The 8835-nt window shown below is 38.5% G+C and overlaps 1 non-coding gene across 1 annotated transcript; it reads right to left on the reverse strand.

Moving 5' to 3' along the window:
- Positions 1 to 1090: 1090 nt before the first annotated feature.
- LOC117702242 (small nucleolar RNA SNORA17) lies at positions 1091 to 1219 on the reverse strand. Its single transcript, XR_004605990.1, has one exon. It is a non-coding gene; the product is annotated as a small nucleolar RNA SNORA17 (small nucleolar RNA).
- Between the last annotated feature and the right edge of the window lie 7616 nt (positions 1220 to 8835).

Here is an 8835-nt window from a genome sequence, read left to right on the forward strand (position 1 = left end):
TTTTCATGTTTTCATCTTAGAGCTCAGTCAACTGCAGGTAAAACTGAAGAACCTAAAACCATAATTAAGGAAGGATGTATGGATTATATATGTGGGTTGTAAAGACTATGACATATGGAGATGTAAAACCCTTAAATTACAGATTTGTAGTAGCAAAACAAGCGAGAGGAGGGTGACAGAGTACTGTGTTGGCAAAGCTATAATTTTTCATAAAGTACAAACACTAAGTCTAAGAAGGATGTCATCAGAATTAACCTTTGCAATTGCTCATCTAAAGCAAATCTGACTAATTATATGCTTAGTGTTAATTATGCTATTTAAGGAAAATTGGCCTAATACTAAGATTTAAAAGTAGAGACGGTGCTACTGCTTTAAAATAAATAACAAAACCAAGTCTCAATGATACGTTGTTTATACAGAATCTGCTTATTGTGAAAATGTGATGTCAGCAGGTTAAAGTGTAAGGATAAGAAAATCTACACTATGCAATTGGTAAGAATTGATAGCTGATGTGAATATATTAAAATAACACAAAATGCATCTCAAGACAACTACCTGAAAGAAATAAGATCCTTTTTTTTTTGTGATTTCCTAGAGATTAAAGGATCAATGAACCAAGAAAGCATATAAATCATATGCATATTATTAGGGGCATATGCTTAATAATAGAGTGTGAGCTATAAACATCATGAACAAGGACAGGAAACACCCCTAGCAGATTGGACTGGGGGCAAGCCTGTGGGGAACTGTTTTGATTGATGATTGTTGTAGGATTGCCTAGCTCACTTCTGGCAGTGACATCCCTGGGAAGGTGGTCCTGGGTACACCCCAGAGATGTTGAGCAACCTATGAAGAGTGAGTCAATAAATGGTGCTCCTCCATGGCCTCTGTTTCAGGTCCTGCTTCCGGGTTCCTGCCTTGAGTTCCTGATCTAATTTCTTAGCCCCTTGGACCATAAGCCACTCAGTCCCAGGAGGAATTCTTCTGGACTCTAACTGGCTCCCCATCTTGGGAGTTGTTGGGGCCTGCAGGGAACAAGACCTGCACGGTGCTGCACTGGTGGTCATCTCAGGCTTGCTTTTATCCAGTGGATGTTAGGTTACTCAAGATTCAGATGTTCATAGGTTAGAACACTGAGTGTAGACATGACGTTTCTCTTCTCTGGAACCTACTATGCCTATTAAGCACACCAGCCACACTTGCAGCGCAGAGGGGCAGGTTGCAGTATATTCTTTATAGAGACAATAGCTCTTCTCTACAAAGGGTTCTAGGTGTGTTCTCGGTGTTTTTTATAAGTAGAAAATAGTAAATGTTATCAAATACCAGAAAAAGTAGTAAGAATGGGGAATAATTCTCATAAACAAATACTGTGGATTAAAGACTGAAGCCAAAGCTACAACTACGATGCTGTTGTTACTACTTAACTGTACATAGGTGCCATTGATAGGATTGTTTAATGCAGTTTTGAATGTTCATGTTCCTTCCTGGACAATTGCTATTACTACAATTATCTTCTCAAATGTGGCAAAAAAGGAGATGCAGGGGGACATATCACCTAAATCCTTGAGCCACTGCAGGTGACTTTAGTTGGAGACTCAGGAAAATTACATGTTTGTCACCTAATCCTGCCTGCTGCATGTTCTTGTGTGTGCATTCCGAGAGATGATTACCTGCCCGTTGTCCTGAATCTCTCCTTCTGATTGTAGCCCCTAAGGGAATGATTTCTTGTCTACACTACTGGGTTTCTCCACACAGCCCTGAGCTACCCTGTAAACTGAAAACATAATATTAGTTACATACAGGTATTGCTCAAATGTCCTGTAACACAAATCCCAATATTGTTATCAAATGCTGGGATCCACATCTTCCCAAAGCTCTTCTAGGTTTGCTTCCTAGTCATTCTTCCTTTGTTTGTTTATGTTGATACATCTCCTACCATTTATCTCTCTTTGAATTCAATGTTTCTGGCTCACCAAAGCAGTATTTATGACAAGACATGGTGATTCTTGTCACGTTGCTCTCCACAATTAGTGGATTCCTGCTGATGAGGGGTCAAATGCTTTAAGATCTTTAGATTTAAAACGTTACATATTCTTCTTCTTCTTCTTCTTCTTCTTCTTCTTCTTCTTCTTCTTCTTCTTCTTCTTCTTCTTCTTCTTCTTCTTCTTCTTTTTTTTTTTTTTTAGCTTTTTTAGTGTAATCTCACACCCTTGCATTTAAATAAACTAACTCTAATTCCAAAACTCCCATTTATAATTTTTTTGTAGACTTGAAATCATAGCCATCACAAAAAGCTGAAGTGACCTTTGTATTCTGCCTTATGAAAATCAAACAAACTGGCATTAAATAAGTTCTTTAAGGTGACTGTGTCCAACATGGCCATCTGTTCCCAACTTACCTCATTTTAATTTACTGTTTCTCTTTCGGCAAACAGATAATGAAGAAAGGAAATGGCAGGGGGGAGGAGAAAGGATACAAACCTATACTTAGAGTTCAGAGAGGCAGGACCAAAATAACCCTAGCTCTTGTGTTCTTTTCTACCTACTCACAGGTGGGATGGTGTCAGACTGGGCACTGTTTGTCTTCTTGACTTCTGGTGACTCCTTTTGGTGTCATTAAAGGAGAATGAGAAGTGAGAGTATCTGTTTCAAATGTTTCAAATTGGGCAGAGTTGCAAAGTGCAGCTTAAATAAACCCAGGAATATACATACTAGGAATCTGCATTAGTATATTAAATACAGAGAAAGCCAGTATGGGTAGCCCTTACTATTTCACATGCCTCTTCTCTTTGTCAGTGTTTTCACCAATAGCTCCCAGACTATTTTTAAATACAAACTACCAAATCATTGACACATTTTCTGAGGATAGGTGAATCTTTAATCCTTCATGATATGCCTGGGATTATGCCTAAAGCACAGCTTTTATACGGCCAGGCTAAAAATACAGTAGAAACTATGAAAATATAAACATTTTCTCCCTCTCTCCAAACCTTATGACTGTCACAAAGTCTCTGGGGTGAAACAACCATAATATATAAGACATTTCCAACTAACAATCTAACATACTTCTAAACAAATAATTGTGTTTATTTGGGAAATAATCTGAGGAGACTTTTTTGTTGGTATGCATGTATGTGGAGAGAGGGGGAGAGAGAGAGAGAGAGAGAGAGAGAGAGAGAGAGAGAGAGAGAGAGAGAGAGAGTGAGTGAGTTTCGGTTATACAATTCAGTGGTACTAGATACAATTACAATTCTGTGCAAACTTCTTCATTATATACTTCCAGAAATGTGTGCTATATACCCATCAAATGTCTGTCTATTCCCTCAGCTTCTGGAAATGGATGTTATTTATCTATTTTATGAATTTATTTTTATTGGTTACTTTATTTATTTATATTTCAAATGTTATCCCCCTTCCCGGTTTCCCCTCCACAAACACCCTATCTCACCCCTCCCCTCACTTCTATGTGGGTGTTCCCCCAACAACCCACTCACTCCCGCCTCATTGCCATAGCATTCCCCTATGCCAGGGCATCAAGTCTTCACAGGACCAAGGGCCTCCCCTCTCATTGATACCAGATAAGGCCATCCTCTGCTATATAGGCAGCTGGAGCCATGGGTCCAGCTCTTTAGTTGGTTGTTTAGTCCCTGAGAGCTCTGGGGGGTATGGTTGGTTGATATTGTTGTTCTTCCTATAGGGTTGGAAACCCCTTCAGCTCCTTCAGTCTTTCCCCTAACTCCTCCATCGGGGTCCCCATGCATCTATTTTGGTATGTGTTGTAGTTATAGTAATATGTATTTTTTTTGTGCCTGGCCTATTTCTAACTGTATGTTCTCCTGTTAACAGGTTTGTACATGTTTCTTCTTGTACATGTTCAGAGAGTTTCTTGCTTTTTAAGACAATAATAATAGGTCAAATGGCTATGCCACATTGTATCAGTTGAGGCTGATTGGGTTCTCACTCTCAGCTTACTTTTCATAAAACTTATATGCACATTAGTGCCCCTACTTTTTGCTTTCAATTTGAGAGTATATTTCTATAGAAGTGAAAATGTTGGATTGTGAGACAATCCTGTTTTCTTACCAATCATGCATAAGTATCCTAAATTCATAATGATATTTCCTTTTTAGTATTATGTATTTTCCTGTGGGGAAGTACACTCACATATATGATAATAATTTACTAAACATTTATATTCACAGGATGTTAGCAAGAATCAAGGAAAGACAAGATGTCAGATGTTAGATGTCAGAATTTCTTTTCTCTCTTTGTTTCTTTCTTTGCTTCTTTATTCCTTTCTTTCTTTCTTTCTTTCTTTCTTCCCTTCTTTCTCTCTCTTTCTCTCTTCCTCTTTCTTTCTTTCTCTCTCTTTCTTTCTTTCTTCCTTCCTTCCTTTCTTTCTTTCTTTCTTTCTTCCCTTCTTTCTCTCTCTTTCTCTCTTCCTCTTTCTTTCTTTCTCTCTCTCTTTCTTTCTTTCTTCCTTCCTTCCTTCCTTCCTTCCTTTCTTTCTTTCTTTCTTTCTTTTTCTTTCTTTCTTCTGAACAGAATATCTGTGTATCCTGGTTGGCTAAACTTGTCAGGCTGACCTCAAGCTCATTTAGTTTAAATATTATCTATCAGTATAAATTATTTACATTCATTGGTATTTTAATATCTTATGGGTCCTTGCGTATTATACAAATTCTAACATTTATATATATTGCAAACTATTAATTTTTCCATGAGGTTGTCAGATGAAATATTGTATTCTCATTTAATATGTTCAATGTGTAACAGTACTTTAGACAGATAAGACAAGTAGACTAATTGTAGTCATTATCTTTTTAATGCTATCTAAGTAATAAAACTGGGTTATGTGCTTAACATGCATTGTATATGACATAGAAAATATTATGTTTATATTAGGGATAAAGAGTTCAGACTGACTAAGCTACATCCCTCACCCTTTGGCTATTTGTAGCTTTCTAAGTCTTGATATGGCCACCTGATGTGATCTCCATGTTAACATCATTGCTAACCAACTTATTCTCAGCATCCCCTCCGAAAATTGCTGGTAGACAGAAAATGTCAGCAGTAAACTGACATCATTTTTTTTTCTGGACATCATTCATGTGCAAACAAACTGGGCATACTGGAAGGAACAGTTTACCTTCAGTTCAATGCTAGTAGCTGGACACATGCTTTACAGGGTAAAAGTCATGATCACATGCCATAACCTAGAGAAATGTCCCACCACAGAGGCCTAGAAAACACCTTATGCTAATATATATATTATAAGAACCATATATATATGTATGTATATATGTATATATAGGCATTTTGACTGTATTATGCCTACCTACCAAATTCATGTCTAGTGCCCATGTAAACCAGAAGAACGAATTGGAACCCCTCAAACTAGAGCTGTGGATAGTTGAAGACCAGCATTTAGAGTAGATGCAGGGAATTAAACCTCAAAATCCACGGAAAGAGTAGCCAGCTTTCTTAACTGCTGAAGCATCTCTTCAGCCCTGATTTTAGTACTTTTTAATTAAAATCTTAATTTGTAACAGCCAAAAATTATACTCAAATATTAATCCTAGGTTCTTTTTTTTTATTAGATATTTTATTTACACTTCAGATGCCATCCCCTTTCCCCATTCCCCCCCCTTAGAAAACCCCTATCCCATGCCCCCTTTTCCTTTTTGCATTTATACATTTTTTTTAAATAATGTTAATCATAAGCGTTATAAGTTTGGAATTGTTCAATCAGAGGTGTAACCCACTGACCGACCTAGATATAACAACTATCTTTGACTGGTGGAGATACATGAATATCTGCCTCCCTGTCTCCCCCCTCTTTCTCTCTTTCATCACCTAGCTTCTCCTATCCTTCTTCTCCTCCTCTTCTTACTCCTTTTCTTCCTCTCAGTACTCCTCCTACCTTAGCTCCTCCTACACATCACCCTTCCTGTTAAAATAAAACTGTTTTCTCAAAATACAATTAGAGCATAATTATGCCAATTTGTACCAGTGAGGTACAAGATAGTCTTAATACCCAGTCCATCATTTTGTTGACTAACCAGCACCTCTGTCATCTATCCTAACTAAAACATTTAGTTCTGAACCTGGCTTTAGGATGAATGTCAGCTGCCGACCATCCACTCAAATCTTTTCTCTTACGGTAAATAGCTATAAGTTTTCAACCCCGTCAGAAATCCAGAATGACTGAGTTAACTATAATTGTGGGAAGCACAAATCATAGCTTCTAAAACTTAGCCAATTTATAGAGACCTCTGAACACCTGAAAAGCCCCTATATTACCGAACGTTGGAGCATCAAATCTTCAGCCTTCTGGCCCAGAATCATCTGACAGACCTTGGTGATGCAGGATTATTAAGGACTGATTACTCTGTCTAGGCAGATATAATCAGTCGACTATTCTTCATGTGTGTCCTTTTCTGGACAGTAATTTGTCTGTAGATGGAGAGAGGCAATTCTTGCCTAGTGGCTGTTACCACACAACTGGAGTAACTCCAAGGATGCTCAATTTCTTCTTAGAATCCACGACAGGAAGCTGTCAGGAGCAGACAGGTCTCTAATCAATATGAACATTAATATATAAATATTTGTAGCATCAGTTCTATGGACTTCTGATGTTTTGAAAACCAACTATCCATGTAAGGTAACCTGGACTGTTTTCTGTTAACTCCTCTCAGCTATTTCTAAGTAAAATATGGAAAGCGCCCTAACAATGAACTCAAAAATATGAATTTGCTATAGTCTCTTAACTCATAGGTTAACCGTCCCAAATAAGTTAAAAAAGTTAAAAAAAGGGCTGGGTCTAGGCCCTGTATTCCTAAAGGTGTTATACAGGCACAATGCCCATGAGCGTATCAATATTCATCTCACTTTTATATTAATAAGGAGCTCGTACCAATGAAAACCTTAAATTTGAGATCAAAGTAAATTTTGTACCATTTAAGAATTTATAACTTCATCTTGATAATAATTATACAGATTTCTACCAGTAGGTTATGGCTATGCAGTAAGTCCTAGTTAATCCCCCCTGTTCCAACAAAACCACTACTTGTCCCTAGAAAGACAGATCATTATTAACCACATTAGTCCCCAAGCTCAGGGAATAGGGGCGCTGACTCTTCTTTAACTTCTTCAAGCTGATTAAGGGCGTTGAGATTTTAGAAGAGGGGGGGGGGGGGAGAGTAAGTTGATAAGCCTCTGATGCTGTGTCTTCACTGAATCCAGATGGAATTCCAGGACATCAGAGGTTTGGGCAGGTCTGCTCAGTATGCTTGATGAGTAGATACACCAAGGCTGTGTATTCTGCAATATACAATTCTCAGAACAAGTTTTAGTATCAAGAAAAAAAAATTTCCCACCCCCAGGGGCCTGACATTTTTTTTTAAAGATGTTGGTTCTGAAGACTTTTTTTTTCCCGCTTCTTAAAATTGGTTGTAGTATTTACATTTCAGATTTTATCCCCTTAGCCTACTTCCTCCCACCACCCAGAAACCTATCCCATCCCCCTTCTCATGCTTCTATGAGGCAGTGACCACACCTACCCCCCTCACTATCCCCTCCCCGCCCTCACATCCCCCCCCACTGTGTGTTCATTCATTCATTTTTCATTCATTTTTTTTTTATGGGACCAAGAAACTCCTCTCCAACCTATGTCCGACGGGGCCATCCTCCCCTACATATACCTCTGGAGTCTTGGGTCCCTCCCTATGTGTTCCCAGGCTGGTGGTTTAGACCCTGAGGGGGCTCTGGTTGTTTGGTATTGTTGCTTTCCACCTGGGGTCAATAACCCTTTCTGCTCCTTCAGTCCTCTCACTAAGTTCTCCATTGGGAAACCCCTGATCATATCAGTGGTTAATTGTGAACATTGTCCTCTGAGTGTTTTAGTCTTTGGCTGACCTCTAAGGAGACAGCTATATCATGTTCCTCACATTATGCACTTCCAGCCATCCACAACAGTGTTTAGATTAGGTGGCTGTACATGGGGTGAATACCCAGGTGGAAAGGTCTCCTGATGGCCCCTCCTTCAGTTTCTGTTCCATGTTTTGTTTCCCTATTTGCTCCCTTGAGCATTTTTATTTCTCGTTCTAAGTAGAACTGAGGCATCCCTTCTTGGTCGTCCTTCTTCATGAGCTTCATGTGGTCTGTGGGTTGAGTCTTCGCTAATCCAAGCTTTTGGACTAACATCCGTGGAGATATGTTTGTGTAACTATCTTCTTTTGGGGTTTTTGGAAGATTACTTTCTTGCTTTTTCTAGGTTGTAGTTTCCCTCCTTGTGTTGGAGTTTTCCACCAATTATTCTTTGAAGTGCTGGATTTGTGTTGAGATACTGTGTAAATTTGGATTTGTCATGGAATATTTTGGTTTCTCCATCAATAATGATTGACAGTTTTGCTGGGTATAGTAGTCTGGGCTGGCATTTGTGTTCTCTTAGGGTCTGTATGATATCGGTCCAGGATCTTCTGGCTTTTATGGTTTCTGGTGAGAAGTCTGGTGTAATTCTTATAGGTCTGCCTTTATATGTTACTTTGCCTTTTTCCCTTACTGCTTTTAGTATTTTTTCTTTGTTTTGTACATTTGATGTTTTGACTATTATATGGCGGGAAGTATTTCTTTTCTGGTCTAAACTATTTGGAGTTCTGTAAGCTTCTTGTATATTTATGGACATCTCTTTCTTTAGGTTAAGGAAGTTTTCCTCTATAATTTTGTTGAGGATATTTACTGGTCCTTTTAGTTGGGAGTCTTCCCCCTCATCTATACCTATTATCCTTAGGTTTGGCCTTCTCATTGTGTCTTGGATTTCTTGTATATTTTGGGT

The sequence above is a fragment of the Arvicanthis niloticus genome, unplaced genomic scaffold, assembly GCF_011762505.2.
Source record: "Arvicanthis niloticus isolate mArvNil1 unplaced genomic scaffold, mArvNil1.pat.X pat_scaffold_602_arrow_ctg1, whole genome shotgun sequence".
Classification (NCBI taxonomy): Eukaryota; Metazoa; Chordata; class Mammalia; order Rodentia; family Muridae; genus Arvicanthis; species Arvicanthis niloticus.